Source organism: Callorhinus ursinus, unplaced genomic scaffold (genome assembly GCF_003265705.2).
Source record: "Callorhinus ursinus isolate GAN/ISIS: 27379988/994484 unplaced genomic scaffold, GSC_fseal_2.0 scaffold113, whole genome shotgun sequence".
Taxonomy (NCBI): Eukaryota; Metazoa; Chordata; class Mammalia; order Carnivora; family Otariidae; genus Callorhinus; species Callorhinus ursinus.
This window is the reverse complement of record NW_027397175.1, coordinates 293,661-310,546: the sequence shown is the minus strand read 5'-3', so window position 1 is coordinate 310,546 and position 16,886 is coordinate 293,661. Positions and strand designations below refer to the sequence as shown.

The 16,886-nt window shown below is 40.2% G+C and overlaps 1 long non-coding RNA gene across 4 annotated transcripts in view; it reads right to left on the bottom strand.

The window, feature by feature from the left end:
• The window catches only part of LOC141371869 (uncharacterized), a 201,420-nt gene extending 185,812 nt beyond the window's left edge, over positions 1-15,608 (bottom strand). For all 4 annotated transcript variants that reach the window (XR_012377149.1, XR_012377151.1, XR_012377150.1 and 1 more), the window contains exon 1: positions 15,303-15,608. This is a non-coding gene — a long non-coding RNA (uncharacterized lncRNA). The remainder of the gene's footprint in view (positions 1-15,302) is intronic.
• Positions 15,609-16,886: the final 1,278 nt, after the last annotated feature.

Below are 16,886 nucleotides of genomic sequence, written 5' to 3'. Positions count from 1 at the left end.
AACAGGTCAGATTGAAAAGCTTTGGCATAAAGTCCCCCCTCCACACAATACCCTCTCCTGCCCACCCAAAGGGCAGAGGAAAAAAACATCCATACACTTTACAGAGGGAGATGTTGGGCATATATGCCTCACTGAGCTTTGGATTTGAATTTAGATGAAGTAGGAAAAAAAAATTATACCATGAGAATTTCTAACCAGAAATCCCATTTATTTGGGTATGAGAGAAGGATTCCTTCTGTCTGTATGACTCCCAAGAAATTACACATGGAAAAAAAAATTCCTTTAAGTGGTCCAGCCATCACATTCACAAGCCATGAATGAAAAAGAGGAAAAGGAGAAAGACATACCACTTCCATTTCCCAGAGGTTGTACACACCAATTCTGGCCCTAATTTACTCATATGAACTTACCTAGCTGCATCTGCCACCTTTATTCTGGGTTCCAGGATTCTACTGATAAAGAGAAATGGAAGAATGAATACTGGGGTGGGGGGAGTGGGAGTAAGCTCTATCTTTACTTCCAAATACTGAGATGACCTCCAAGAGAGAATTAAAGTAATACCTGTATCTCAGACATCTTCCCGGTTAATGATAGAATTTTTGAGTTTTATTGTGGAATAAATCAATTTTGTTTGTCTTTACATTTTCATTAAAAAATATAATGAGATAAAAAAATATATGTGAAATTGGGAATCAATTTCCTAAGTAATAAGAAAAGGGGAAGAAGAACCCAAGAACAACAAGTCATATAAACTGCAATTAAAGTTCTTTTACTGGGGGAACTTGGAAGTTTCTAGGATAGATGAACCTGATCAGAACTGAAGCAGCCTTATTGTTTCTTATCTCTCTTCTTTCATTTTTCTCCTCATAACACAAATTTCCTCAAAAGAGCATAGTGGCAAAGCACCCCTGCAGAGGTGGAAAAACAGGGAAATAACTGGTTTCTTTTTGATGAATGAAGCATAGGAAATTGTCATCTTAAATTCTGAAAAGGTTTAAAAAGAGAGGTTTTCTATACTAAGATAGCATCTTTAAACAAAACAAAACAGTGGGACGCCTGAGTGGCTCAGTAGGCTAAGCGTCTGCCTTCCTGCTTTCAGCTCAGGTCATGATCCCAGGGTCCTGTGAACCCCACATCGGGCTCCCCACTCAGTGGGAAGTCTACTTCTCCCTCTCCCTCTGCCTGCCGCTCCCCCTGCTTGTGTGCTCTCTCTCTCCACTCTGTCAAATAAATAAATAAAATCTTTAAAAAAAAAAAAAAAAACAGCAAATCCACAGCTAATGTTACTAAATGTTCTTTGCAGAAGGGAAGTGTTAAGTTTCTCTCTATAGGATTAGCTTTATATCCAAAACAAACAAAAATCACAAAACCAAATCTGAAAATCCACAGGAGAGGCATGAGCAATTTCCCAGATATAAGAGGGATATTTTGTTTTTTTGGGTGGTGCCTCCAACTAATCAACCAAAAATAAATAAATATATAAATAAATAAATAACACTTGTGCAAATATCAAAATAGCAGTGACTAGTGGGAATGATTATTCTGGCTAAGTGAAAGAGAAAACTGTTATGGGCTACTTTCAGGATATGAACAGGACAGTCTCACATTCTCTTGCACACTCAAACATACATCTATACCATATACTTTTGCTGAGTTCCAACAACCATTTATAACAGCACAAAAGATCTCCAAATGGTTCAGCTCTATAATCTGAATTTTCAGTATCTCTACCTAGTCCCTGCACATGAATAGCAATAAATCTACAATAATGTAGCGCCACAAGACAGGAGGAAAACAAACAAAACGCGTCTGCAAAAAAGTGAGTGCTGCTAAAGAGCATTTTGCCCTCTAGCTTTTTAACAAATCTGTTAAGGGTTTTCCTTATAGCAGGTCATAGAGCAATCCTCTTCACTGGTCTTCTTCCTTCCCCCTCTATTTCTGGAACTCCCTGGGTACAGGATAGGAAGACACCAAAATGTAGAATTTACCCTATGGCCTTAACTCTCTGAAAGACTGGGATTATGAAAAACATTAAAGATATTTAGTTAAGTTGCAATTTGATATGAGTGTATTTTGTAGGATTGTTTTGGGTTTCAATGTAACATAGATCCACATAAAAAAGCTTAACCAAACAGGGCTTTATTTTTCTCTTGTAACAAGTGGAGGAGTAAGCCATCCTGCTCTATTTCTATCTTTTCACGCTGCCATCTTTAGCACTTTGCTTTCATCCCCATGGTCTCAATATGGCAGATCTACCTGCAGGCACATTTCACACACGCAGAAGACACAAGTGACAAAGAGGAAAACAAAATGTCTATATCAAGAAAGCAAAACTTTCCTAGATATCCCTAACAGAATTCAACTTAGGTCTTGCTGGCCAGAATTGAAGGAAAAGCTGCAGGAAAGGCTAGACAATGGCTATTTTCACTAGACATATTGCCACATCAAACAAATCAAGGTCCTAAATAGGAAAGATATGAAAAATGGTATAAATATTTAATGCCAAAATTCTGGAATTTCAATCCTTGGAAAAATAAAGCTTCTCAGAGGAAAGTGCAATATCATATTCACTTTTTGCTCTCCAAGTGCTGAAATATAGCACATAGTCATTCAGTAACTATTTCTTGAGTTCCTATTATATGCCAGGTGCTGCCTTAGGTGCTTGGGATACATCCAGATAAAAATTCTTGTCCTCTTAGATCTTACCTTCTAGCAGGCAGAGACAAATAATAAACCATAGTCTCAATAAATAAATATATTCTATAGCTTATTCATAGGTGGTAAATTCTATGGAAAAAAGGTATAGCTGAGTAAGAAGAATTTGGAGTGGAAGGTTGAATGGATGGGTTATAACAAAAATAAACATAATTTTGTATTAATTTGCTCTTTTTACCTCAGACCCTTCTAATTTCTGGAACATATAGTGTGTTTTATCTTAGAAAAAAAAAAACAGTTCATTATTTTTTCAACTCATTCTTGAAAGGGCTGAATCCAGCTGCTGTTATTTACACAAGAAATGTCAATGATTGTGTCAGATAGTGTGTTAGGCTAGACATTGCTTCACACAGGGGGAACTGTTTGCAATTTACTTAAAGGGTCTAATTCCATAAGGAAAAAGGAAAATTCTGAGGAAAAAAAGAGCAATCAACAAAGATAAAATGCTCTCCTGACCTAGTGCCTTTTGAGTGTCAGAAGCATGGTCTTTCTGGGGAAGGTGGCTTTTCAGTGGGCATAATAGTGCAACTGAACTCTCTTCTGCTTTAAATCATAAAAATAAGAACTACACACAGACACACACACCCACACACATGAAGTTATGTTTCAGAGTTTAAAAAAAAAAAAAATCCAAAATCAACATCTCCCAAGGGATTGGAGTTTGATTGATTTTATTTAAAGTCTGGGTGGGTTTCTGACCACTAAATATTTGCTTAATTATCCCAGCAATGAAGAGTGATGCTCTCATTAGCAGGGGTTAGAAGCCCATCTGTGTTCTCTGTCAGTTTTTTGTACAGGATTTTAAACCTGAAAATTGCATGTACAGTTGGGGAGTTGGAAAATTGTAACTGCAGCTCTGATATTCATTATGCTGTGAACTTGGGTAAGGCAATTTTTTCCCTGGGCCCTGGCCTATTTGTACATAAACTGTAGCTAACAGTACTCCACAACAATACACAATTTCAGTATTTTAACGCTACGCCAAAAAGTCTTGTCTTGTGTACTACTCATTGGCAAAAAAAACTGATGCTCTCCCAGCTCCTGAAGCTGAGGTTATTACACAGAATCCAAAGAAATTACTGCACAGTTAAAAAGTAAGAGGAATCTGATCACTTTGGAATTTGCAAGCACAGAAATCACAAACATGCCATGTCCCCTGTCCCTGAAGAAAAGTGAAAATGAATATTTCTCCAGAAGGATGTGAAATACTGTGAGATGAATTTCACAAGTGTTTAGGGACTTAAATGACCACACCAAAGTCATTTGATAGTTACTCTCAGCAGGGGCAAATCCAGATTTTGCAGGCCTGGAGCTTTTACATTTTTGTCAGAGAGAGAGAGGAGCTTTTTAGTAAAAGGAATACTTACTGAATATTTCTTTAGAATGAAAAAAGTCACAACACATAATAATTTTTTTAATGGAAAATATCACAAAAGTCACAAGATGTATAAAAAACTGACACTGGAACTTCCTGATGCACTGCCCTAATACTTTTCCCTACAATTTTTTGTCTGCATCCTTGACTATCTCTTCACATAACAATTTTGAAAAGCATTTTCAGAGGCAGATTTACCATGAAGCAGATGAAGCTTCAGCTTCAGGGCCCCTCACTCCCATGGGTCCCTTGCAAGGCCCTATACCAATTTTGTATTTTCTTCAATTCCCATCACAAAAGAAAAAAAAATTATGGTGTTTTCTAACTGTGTATGTTACATTATCAGACTATATTCCTGAGAGGAAAGAACTTTCATCTACTAGGCTTCGATGAGAACCAAATTTACTAAGAACTGAGGATTGGACAAATTATCCCTATTAGTTTCTGACTCCGTATATTTCAAATTTTGTTTTTCCTCCACTACTCACACCCTTACAGTGCTGGGTTATGAAACACGTTCATAGTGCAAGACCACTCCTTCCTCACACCTTCATGGCACAACACCGGGTCAACTGGCATAATAGGCAGTAGGAACATTCCAGGAAGCCATTCCCATAGCAGGACACCTAGCCTAATTCCCATTCTAAATAAACACTCTCTATGTACTCCTAAAAGTGACTATGAAGCATGTAAATACATCTCACCAAACCCAAACTACATGTATCCCCAACTCAATTTCCTCTTAGGTAAACACATATGGCCATTATAATACCACCCTACGCAAGAGAAAGAATAGTGGAAGAAAAGCTGGAATGGAAAGAGACCATGACCTTGGAGGGAGGCAAGATGGTGGAAGAGTAGGGGACCTCGTTTCATCTGGTCCCTCGAATTTAGTTGGATTATCTATCAAACCATTCTGAACACCCATGAATTCAGACTGAGATGTAAGAAATAGACCACGATCTTAATATGTTTCAAATGTTTTACTTTTACAAATTTTATACATATGATCTTGCAACTGAGTGGCCCTCAGTGATGTTGAAACATCATTCACTTAATGGTAAATCTTTACTGATTCTGAGTCCTAAGGGCTCCACACATGTTTCCATGATGGGGGTGATGCCTCAGAGGAAGTAAATGGCTATACAGGTGTATAATATTCTGAGTTTCAGAAATAGCATTTTGGCATTTCTAGCTCATTTGAATCTGGAGATGTGAATTCTGGTTTGGATTTCAGAGGACACGTATGATTCTCTCAACTGTGATTCACTCATCTATCAAGTTACCCAAAAAATACTTATGGAATTCTATCATCAAGAGACTATGCTAAAGGTTGTAGTTGACAGAAGAATAAGTAAGCCACAGTTCCTGCCCTTAAGGGATCTAGAATCTAATGGAAAAGAAAAAAAAAATACATAATGCAAGGAGAAAGGAAGGAGATGTTCAAATTAAGAGTCCAGGATGGTCAAACTGTGAGATCATTTATCTGAATAATTTTATAACCTCTGATCCTCTCTGATTCTCAGTTTCCCCATCTATAAAATGCAGGTAGTAATAGTCATCTCACAAGACTAATGTATGGATTAAAGGAGATAAAATTATACAAAACTGCCTAAATTTAAAGCTTTCTGTAACTATCATTCCCGCGAAGCAAAAGCAATCTTATTCTTTTATATATGTGCTTTTGTTCTAATGCTCAATAAATCTCTGTTGAAAGTAGAATAGTAAATAACCAGGTGAATGAAATAAAAATATAAGAAGAGATGTAAGGACTTCCAAGGGAACATCTGATCTTACCCAAGCCTTAAAGGATATTTTGAACATGGTGAAGAGATAACAAGAATGCATCAGACAAGAGTCTTTCAATGACAAATGACACACTCAAACTGGCTTCATCAAAAAAGAGGGAACAGTTAGCTCGTGAAACTGGGGAAATTTGGCCCCAGGCTGGCAGAACACTGGTATCCAAACAATATTCTCAGAACCAGACTCTCTCCACTGCTCAGCTTTGCTTTTCTTCATGTTGGCTTTATTCCCAGGCAAGCTCTTCCCATGCCAATGGTCACCTTCAGCTCCAGGTTTGTTTACATGGACCCAAATCTGCAATCTCTGTGGAAAGAGTCTCAAATTTGGAACATGCTAATGAAGATGGTTAGAGGGATGGCACACCTTCGGGGTGGCATTCCACCCAACCTGAATTTTGGACACTGAGAATGGGGAATGGGTAGATCCCTAAAAACATTCAGCAGCTTAAATAGAAGAGGGGGGGGAATTTCTGTGGAATTCTACAAACGACATTTCAGGTAGAGAAGAAAACAAGAGCAGAAGCTCAAATGTTTACTGAGTACACACTGCCCTGGTGTCTGGGAGGACAGAGAGGTGAGAAGGATGTGATTCTGGCCTCAAGCAAGGGGGGTAAGGCATGTCTGAAAAATAAACAACTATAATCCAAGATAGGAAGCGAGTAAAGCCTTAAAAAGGTAGATAAATATCATTCATTCAGAGAAGGCAGAGATCTCTTTCAACTGGAAGGACTGGAAACCTTTCAGAAAAGACCTGGCACCTGAATTTGATTTTGAAGGAGCCTGTAGGAAAATGGTATTCATAAATCATCTCAAAATCAGCCCTGGCATTGGCTTTTGGAACTGTGGACATCAGAACTTCCAGTCATTTCTCAAATCATCATCATGGTCAAAGATCAGAGTGGAAACAAAGGCAGGTAAGAAAGGGTTACAGGATGGTTTGTATTGTGGCAAGAGTTATACTGCCTGGGCTAAAATCTCCATTTTAAATATCAAGTAATTATATGTTCTTGTATTTGTCTCTTTATTCAACAATTTAACTAGATGTCTTTCTTTTATTGAGGTAGAGTTCACATAACATAAAATCAAGCATTTTAAAGGATACAATTCAGTGGCATTTAGTACATTCACAAGTTTGTTCAATCATTACCTCTATCTAGTTCCAAAATATTCTCATCTCCCTAAAAGCAAAACCCATACCCATTAAACAGTCACTCCCCATTACCCCATCCCCCACGTCCCCTAGCCTCTGGCAACCACTCATCTGCTTTCTGTCTCTATGGATTTCCCTGTTTCTGAATACTCTGTGTAAATGAAATCATATAATATGTGACTTCCTGTGTCTGGCTTTTTTACTTAACACAATATTTTCAAAGTTAACTGGACCTCTTTTGATATTCCTTCCCATAGTCTATAATGTGGGGCTATAAATATCAACTAAGTTCTACTGCCTAGCAGCACTCCTGAAATGGACCTTCTACCACATAATGTCCACTCACCCTGGTAATCCGTATGCCCCAGGGGTCATGTTTTAAGAAGTTCTTTGGGCTCTTATGTAGACATAAGCAAGTCTTGATGTATAACGACTGTAAATTAGCTGTTTGCATGCTGGGTGCTTGCAGACTCCAAAACACACTCTTTGGCCATACAGAACCCCTTCACCAAGGACAGTCAGTCAAGAAGCCCAAGAAGTAGGCAGAAAGCAGGGTGACAGCTCAGCCTTCAATCCTATCCCCCACCTTTTTATCCTTTATCACAAAATGTAATACCTCAAAGGTTCTTAGAGAACACCCAGTTTTTTACATAATGAAACTGAGGCACTACAAGCTTAAAAAAATATCACATAGGCAGAGAGTATCAGAGCTCATATAAAAGCTCAGAAATTCATGGGCTAAATTCAATGTTCTTAGATATGACATGGTGTCTAGTACTTTTCTCTCTAGAAGCAAGCACCAAGTGTAAGAAAGCAGCAAATCTAAAGAAAACCTCTCAACTCTAGGAAAGCTGAAAGGAGTCTCATCTAGTTATGTTTCAATTTGTACAAATAATAAATGAGGTAACACTGTCCTTCACAAAGGAAGAGAGAAGCTGGTGTATCTGCATCCCACCCTCTCATTTTGGATTTGCTCTCCAGGGCACTGAAACTGAATAACCCATACTGGGGAGGAGGGTAGGATTAGGGGACAATGTTTAGGATTCAAGTGCAATGAAGGCATCTTATTCATTCAGGAGCAGCTAAAATGCTCTTTCTCCCACCCTGAAAAAATCGCTTGTAAATGGGAGCTAAGATCCTTCTAGGTAGAAATGCAAGCCTGTAAATATCATGTCAGGATCTTGATTTTTTCGTAACATAAAGTTAATGATGCTTAAAATATGCACAATATGTACCCCTGTGGAATACTGAATTATCTTGATGTCTGAACTTCGGGGATGGTCTATAAAGAAAATAATTCAGAAGTGAGTAGACATAGCCAGTATTGTAAAACGCAATTAGGGAGGGAGGCGGGGAAGCGCGAGATGCATATGTAGCCAAATTGAGGGGGAAACAAAACAATGCTCCAATGTGCTCATCTTTGTTTTTTAATCTCATCTTTGAAAGATTTACTTTCTGAATTTTTGCCTGAGAGATTTGTGAGCATTTCCTTGGGACAATTTACTTCTTTCTTTTTACCTTTGGGAAAAGGTGCTTTCAAAAACAAGCCAACTGGACCGTTTTCTCCCTGCAGAGCAACAACACTCAAACCCTCTGCACCTAAAACAAACAAATAAGCCAAAAAAGAAAAAAAAATTCTTCTAACTAATATTTAGGCTTTCAAAAGCAGGTTGGCTTCGAGCCTCGCTAGGATAATCATTTGCACCTTCCTTCAGCCACACATAATACAGTCTTTATTCAGCAAATAGCAAAGTCGTTTCCCAGCAAGTCAAAGGTCACTTTTTGCTGTATTAATAGCTGCTCTGGGAGGGTCAGTGTTGTGCTATCCTACATTTTTTCCAGGGCCTGGAGATGCAATTTCCTACAATCTGCAGGCAATTTCCTACCAATTTTCTTGGGGAGCTAATAGGCTGTGACAGGAGATGGAGCTAGCAAGCAGCAGGCGGCTTCAGAAAAGACAAATTGCATCTCTGCCACCTAACTGGGCAATCTAGATCGACAGAGTTTATAGCTTTGTAGTGTTATTGGGCCCCATGCTAACAGCAAATCATTCACGCTGCTCGCTGAATTTCATATTCCCTTCCTTCCGACTTTGTTATTGCCACATATCACTGTGTAGCACTTTCCCTGGAAATTGCAGTAAAAAAGGGGATCACATATATATTAGGGACTTAAATGTCTCCTAAATTGCTTACCAGAAATTATTAGCATTCAATAATTTCTGTTTACGGAGTTAGGGCTAAGCTGGTGATTTTTAAGTGAAGGGATGGGAAGGTTGGAAAGAAGAGCCAAAAAGGAATGAAGATGCTGTGCAACAGGTTGCAGCGCTTTGGCCAGCACAGAAGTTATTTCTTCTATCTAGCAGGTCCATGTGCTTGTGTACAGTCAAATGCATTTCAAAAAATAATATAAACACCTGCAAAATGTGCTCCTGACACTGATTTATGCTTTGCCTAGATTGTTTTTAAAAAGTTAACAGTTTGGGGCGCCTGGGTGTCTCAGTCGTTAAGCATCTGCCTTCAGCTCAGGTCATGATCCCGGGGTCCTGGGATTGAGCCCCACATGGGGCTCCCTGCTCCGCGGGAAGCCTGCTTCTCCCTCTCCCACTCCCCCTGCTTGTGTTCCCTCTCTTCGCTGTGTCTCTGTCAAATAAATAAAATCTTTAAAATAAATAAATAAAAAGTTAACAGTTTAATACAACAGTGGAAATGCTTTCATAGGATTCAAAAGAAACACCCTTATTTTACTGAAATAGTCTTCCTTATTATGTAAGTAACACACTTTCAACCTGAAAGATTTAGAAAAGATAAGAGAAGGGGGAAAAAAGTCTGATTAAAAAAAACACCTAGCCATTGTATCAACGCAAGCATTTTTAAAAGTCTGATTAAAAAAAACACCTAGCCATTGTATCAACTCAAGCATTTTTTCCAATTAATTTACAAGAGTACTACTCTGGGCCAGGTACTGCACAAAAATGAATAAGACAGGCTCCTGCTGCTAGGGATTTCAGTCCAGTGGAGGAGACAGGCATACAAAAAGATAAGTTGTAAGACAACGTGCCCCGGGATCTGAATGCTAAATGTGAAGAAAGGGGGAAGAGACCAACTGCAAAAGTAAATTGAGGGGAGAAGCAGAACACCTCAGACGGAGTTAAATAGTGCAGGTAAATAAACAGCAGAGATTCAGGGTCAGCTCTGCTTTCCTTAAAGTGGTTCTATTTGAGAGGATCGATGTGCAAAGAGTAACCAAAGCACCCTCATTATTTGCATCTAGAGACCATCACTTGAAAAGCATATAAACAGTAATGTTTTGGACAACATGATCTATGCTATAATGACTGTACTAATATTAGAGTAATATTACAGTAACTCCACCCTCACCCTGGTATAAGAAGGCTGGAAGGAGACTTAGGGTTACAAGGGTCTGCACAGGAGAGGGTGTGGAGCAGAGTATGTGTCCGAGAGAAATGCAGAATTCCTACCTAATCTTATGAACTTCATTTGTAAATGATATCTAACTCCAAGAACTCAGAAGCCTGGGACATTTAAAACAAACTGATCTTTACAGATGAGTAAAACTGAAGCAGAAACACCTCTCATTTCTCTAGACTAGATTAGGCAGCCACTGGCAGAACTGTTTAGTCTCTGCTATATTTGTTGATACTGCCATAAAAAAATTAGTGTTATGATGTTGTCTTTTTCAGCTATCACACCAGGTATGTGTAGAGGTAAACAAAAAGGATCACCTCAGTGGCGGAAAAGGAAAGGTTTTGGTGTGGCAATTTTTAAGCCTTGGGGATTTGCGGGGCTGATTTCAGCAGATCATCCTGGCTCACTGGTTTTGAGGGCAGGCAGGGGAGGTTCACTCAAGTAGGAGAAATGTGAAGGATTCCAGCAAAATTTTTTGTTCTAAATGATCTCTTCCACTTGCTACTTATGAATCTGAAACTTCATCATCCATATGTATTCCTATCCTGAAGGCTTACTTAGATGACCATCAGCCTTAAAGACAGAATGTGTTTTAATCTCAAGGTGTTCAGAGCCAGGCCTACTATAATCCTTGGTGTAAATGACTGGCTGAATTGAACAGAGTCAAGAGTCCCTATATTAAAATGCAAATACCCTCTGGTATAAACCAGTCACTACCCAAGTACCCCCACCTGAGGAGGTTCTAGTTGAACAATCTGGACAAAGGTCTGACATCTACATGTTTGACTCTCCTGCCTCGCTGATTCAGAAAACCACTGGGACAAGTATGGGGTGAGAGGCGTGGAATAGACACCAAAGTACACCCAGAAGGAACCTCTAAGGACACGATGACGCACTGTGGAAAGAGCATATGAAGGGGCCCTCCATTCAAAACCAAAACCTTTAAATCTTACAAGCTATGGGAACCTAGCCAAGTGACCTAGTCAGAACACTTTATTTCCTTATCTACTATCGTGTGAGTGGTTATAAGGGTCACAGGAGGTAATACTTGTGAAGCTCGCCCCATTACGGCCAGGACTGGCAGAGCACCTTGCACAGAGGAGGCTGATAATTAAATGGCAGCTCTTCTCTCTTCCTCTCCTCCTCCTCTTCTTCTTCATCCCCCCCCTCCTTCCTTCTCCTCCTCCTTTTCCCCCTCTCCTTCCCCCACTCGACAGAGGGATGTACTATTCTCCCCTGCCTAAGCTATCCTTGACAACATGAAATGCAAAGTTCCTCCACAGTTTCTCAAGGATCCACCTGGATTCAGTCCAAGCACTGGGTACAGTGTTCTCTCTCCATCCTCCCTCCTTCCCTTTCTCTGTCATTGCATTCTCTTGGGCATAACTCCCAAATGGGTGAGCCATTATAGAATATTATTACACCAGAATGGATGCTCTCAGTTCCTTCTTGCCATTTCTAGACATAATGGTTTTAATCAGATTCTGTACCACTTCTTGGATGCTGCGTTCACTTTTCTCTTTCCATAAGTATCAGAAAAGTGAGCCCTAAACTTAATACCACTGGAACCATATGACTCAAAATGGCACCCTGTGGCTTGAAAGAAGCAAAGGGCTTCATTAAGCATTTTACTTGTTACTTGAAGAATTAGGTGAGGGAGAAAATTTAGCTCATTATATTTCCTTCATAGATAAAGACAAATTAAGGACCTGTCCAAGATCTTCATATATTCCTCATATCATTCCTCCTTCATATATTCATATATCATAATATACTTCATATATTCCTCAATGTCAAAATTAAAAGAAAAACTTACAGGCATATTTTCATGACCTTCATGGACTTAGATATAAAGGGTTCAGACTCTATGAGTGTCATGGGGGCATCTAAGAATTAGGAATGAACTAGGAAAGGTCACCGTTGAGACAAAAAAAAATTACATCTTTCACTTCTGCTTAACCTTTAAGACTAAACGCCCATCAGTTACTGAATCTAAGAATACTTAGAAATAACGTTGAATGAAATTAGTAAAGCTTGCAATTTTTCATAATATGAATAAATGAGACAGAATTAAAAATATTTCCTACTTAAATTAACACTGTCCAGTGGGAAAGAAAATTAGTTTATGCTTAGTAGAAAGATACATAAAATTTTACTATAATTCAGCCCTAAGGAATTTTTTAATTACCTCAGTAATGAAAAATGTAAAATTACTGTGACTGCATGTGCTGGGATCTTTCAACACCCATTCCTCAGCTTTAAACCACCTGCCATTTGAATATCTAATTTCATATGTATTATATGTCCAAAATGTTTGGCCCCTCAAAAAACAGGAGTGAATATAAGATAACATCTAGCAATAACTTGCACTCAACAAGGGAAAAAAATGGTAATATCCACAGATTGTACAGATCCAACTGAGTTCAAATTCTAGCCACTCATTTCTTAATCAAGAGCAGTGACAAAATCACAAATTCCATTGCTGCTCTGTCTTCAGAATTAGGTCCAACGAACCAAAAATGACAACCTTTACTAGTTTGTGTGATCTTGCCAAGGATTAAGCCAAAAAAATAAAATATTTTCCCAATCAGCAAATATTCCTATGAATGGATTGGCCAACAACCCCAAATGCATTTCTTTGAATTATATCTTGCATGCAATTCCATTTTTCCAATGATCCATTAGTTAACCAGAAATACTGTACATATTTTAATGGGCTAAGAGACCTTAAAGGAATTGATGCATCTCAAATGAATGCCTCAGGGGACTCTGGTTCATTGCATAGAAGATAATTCTTTCCTGAAAAGGAGTAAGCTTCATTTGAAATTAAGATTTGGAGATCATAAACAGAATCAATTGAACCAAGAAGTCTTTTGTAATGTATGGTGCATGGGAGGGAAATGAGCATTTGCAGGTTATGTGGGGAGTAAAAGGAAGGCCTAGTGAAATGAGAGAAACCTTTTCCCCTACCTGTGTCACTTCAGAGCCTGTAAACAGTATGTTTTGTGAAGGAGACTTAAAGGATTTTCCCGGTCAATGTGCTGCACTAAGTTCATTCTTGAGAGAGGGAAAAAGAGACAGAGAGAAAGAGGGAGAAAGAGAGAGAGAGAGGAGGGAGAATAAATGGTGGTCATGTTCCAGAATATCTTGACGCCATTAACCACAAAATAAGTTATTAGCTTATTGTAAGTGCAGCCAGTTTTTAAAGTAAGGGAGTAATCCACTGTGGATTGCAGCAAGGGAGTGGAACAAAGGGTGTGAAATGGGCAGATGGATTTGATTTTAAACAAATTAGACCCATGACAAGGGATGTAACAACTCATTTTTCAGTTTTCCATGCTATGGGTTAACTTCCCTTCGTGGCCTTTCCAGCCTACTAGCTCATTTTTCCCCTACCCGGATCTCAGTCCTTTCTGGGGCAGCAGTTTTGTGCTTTGTTGATTGTAAACTACTGTCTCTTGCTTCTACTAAACTGATCAAACAAGGCACCACAGGGACTGCCACAGCTGAATGCTTGATTACTTAATCTCCAAACTATTTGTTCTTTTAATCTCAGACTCATTCCTGGACATATTGATAAATACAAGAACAAATGTTCAGGAGACGTCACACCTTTGTAACTCCAGATTCTCAGAACACTCAACGACCCCATACTGGTATATACCCATCAATGTGGCTGATACCAACCCCAGGCTGACTCATGATATGGATCATCTTTGTCCCTTCCACTCTCTTTAATTCCATGCTTGCCTCCCTGCCCCAACTTCATGTATTCAATGACTAAAAGCTACCAGAGGCCAACCCTGTGCAGTGAGGTGCACCCCTCCACCAAGCCTGAACTCCCTAGCAGTATCCACTATCTCAAAATGCCCTGCTGTCATCTCACTACCTCAATAAAACTTCCATGTGTTTACTGCTAATCTCAGCTAGAGTTCTGGAGGGAAGCAATGGGTACATATAAATTTCATACTAAGAGGTGAATGACTGACCCCTTTGACCAAAATTGCAAGTCTGCTAACTGACCTTTCCCTGTAGTCCACCTTCGCAGAGCTCCCAGGGTGATCTGTCTAAAATGAAAAACTGACCAGCTTCTGATGGTTCCCTGTGACCCACAGAAAATGTTTAAGGCCCGACCCTCACTCCTGGCTTCCCGGCTTTACCCAAACACCCACCATTTTGCCCAGGACTCAAACCTTGCTCCTCCCTCTTCCCATCACAGAACCATACTGAAATATTTACCTTTCCTCTGAAGTTTCACAACTTGATTTAGAACACACTTCCTCAGTCACAACCATTTAGCAAAATCTGAGTTCAAAATCTTAGTTCAAGTATCAGCTTCTCTGGAAACTTCCTTGACTCACATCCAATAGCAAAGGTTGCACGGCTCACTCATTGGTGTCAAAATCTTACCTAGCTCATGACATCAACTCCCGGCAACATTCAGTGGATTTCTGCAAATTCACCCATACCCAAATCGTTCCAATGTCCAGCTGTAACATGTGAGTGGCGGGACACTTGTGTATTGAAAACAAAAACAAAATAATCCAATGTGTGAACAAACGGCAAAAAAAAAAATGAGTGTGTGGTAGACTCGGGAGCCCACACAAGGAGGCAGCTCGTAGCTGGTTCCCGCTCCCAGAACGAGGGACACCGAGGCCAAGCCCTTTAGTTTCGCCCCGCAGTTAGATGCAAGGGGACAGGCGGAGGGGGGAAGAGCTGGGGTAAGCCACCTAGGTTCCAGAAATGATGTCGGCCCCCACAGCCACCGACAGGTGAGGGTGGTCTGTCTTCCACTTCTCCCAAACACGCCCTCCAAACCTGTTACCTACAGAGGTCTGTCCTTGCCAGCCTAGCTCTCGTCCCGTGGTGACACAGAAGGCAGAAAATGTGCAGCAGGTAGGGCGTGAGAGGCGACAGGAATGCGGCACGCTGTCGGCCCGCGGATCAGCCCTCAGAGCCGCTCCCCTGAGCAGAGGGACGTGCAGGGCACAAAGCGGAACAAGCCGCTACAGGTCACGGACAGTGAGGACGGGGTCACAAACTGAAAAGGTAGAAGGGTTGGGTTCCAGGAAATTCTTCAGGTGAGCAAGTCTGAAGCTTTTCAGACCACTCAGAGGAGAGGAAAACTGCATACGCCAGGAAGGTGTCGTTAACTACTGCAGCAGGTCTCGCGAGAACGTAAAGACGCCGTCGTCCAAAACGGTGCTCGCCTTGGGGTTATTGACCGACAGGGGGCGCAAAGAAGCTTCCTGTGGTTCGGGAAGCTTTTCCATGGCGTGACCTGGGTGGTGAAGGCTAGCCAGATAAAATCAAGGACAAATTTTTAAAAAATTATTGTTTATCTGAAATTCAAATTTAACTGGGTTTCTTGTATTTGCTAAATCTGGCAAACCGAGGAGGGTGGTTACACGGGTGTAAACCAGTGCTTCTCAATTTGGAGTGATTTTATCCCAGTGGACATTTGTCAGCATCTGGAGACATCTTTGGTTGTCATAACTGGGCTGGGCATGCTACTGACACCTAAAGAGTAGAGGCCAGGGATGCTGCGACACATCCTCCATTGCACAGAGCAGCTCCCACAACAACAAATTTTCCAGCCCAAAGGTCAGTAGTGTTCATCTATGTAAAAATGCAGCAACTGAGGGCGCCTGGGTAGCTCAGATGGTTAAGCGTCTGCCTTTGGCTCAGGTCATGATCACAGGGTCCTGGGGTCGAGCCCCACGTCGGGCTCCTGGCTCAGCGCGGAGCCTGCTTCTCCCTCTCCCTCTTCCTCTCTCCCTGCTCATGCTCTCTCTCTCTCCCTCTATCTCTGTGTCTCAAATGAATAAATAAAATCTTTAAAAAAAAAATTCAGCAGCTGACATTTGATAAATTCATTTTACTGTATGTATAACACAATAAATGAATTTATGACCAAAAAAATTGTGAACCAACAAAATTTAATTACTCTGCAATATTAGAGACCTTAAAATGTGTAAACATTTGAATTATTTCAGATAAAGCATCTCAAGAACACAATCAGAAAAAAAAAATGAGCTCCCATTTTTAACTATATTTGTTAACTGGAATGTGCTTCCTTAAATTTGAGTCCATGAGGAGAGTGGGCAATATGGGGGCTCCAGGATTTTGTGAGTTGCATATTTCTTCAACATTTCCATAAGACTTCGTGGCCATGACCCCCTGGGGCATCCCAGCAGACTCACAGGGACACTATGAGATATTTTATATTTTCTTTTCTTTTTTTTTTTTAAGTGAATTCCACACCGAGCATGGAGCCCAATGTAGGGCCTGAACTCACAACCCTGAGATCAAGACCTGAGCCGAAATCAAGAGTCCAACGCTTCACCAACTGAGCCACCCAGGTGCCCCAGTATTTTACATTTTCAAGGGACACAGAGATGTACTTAAAACAA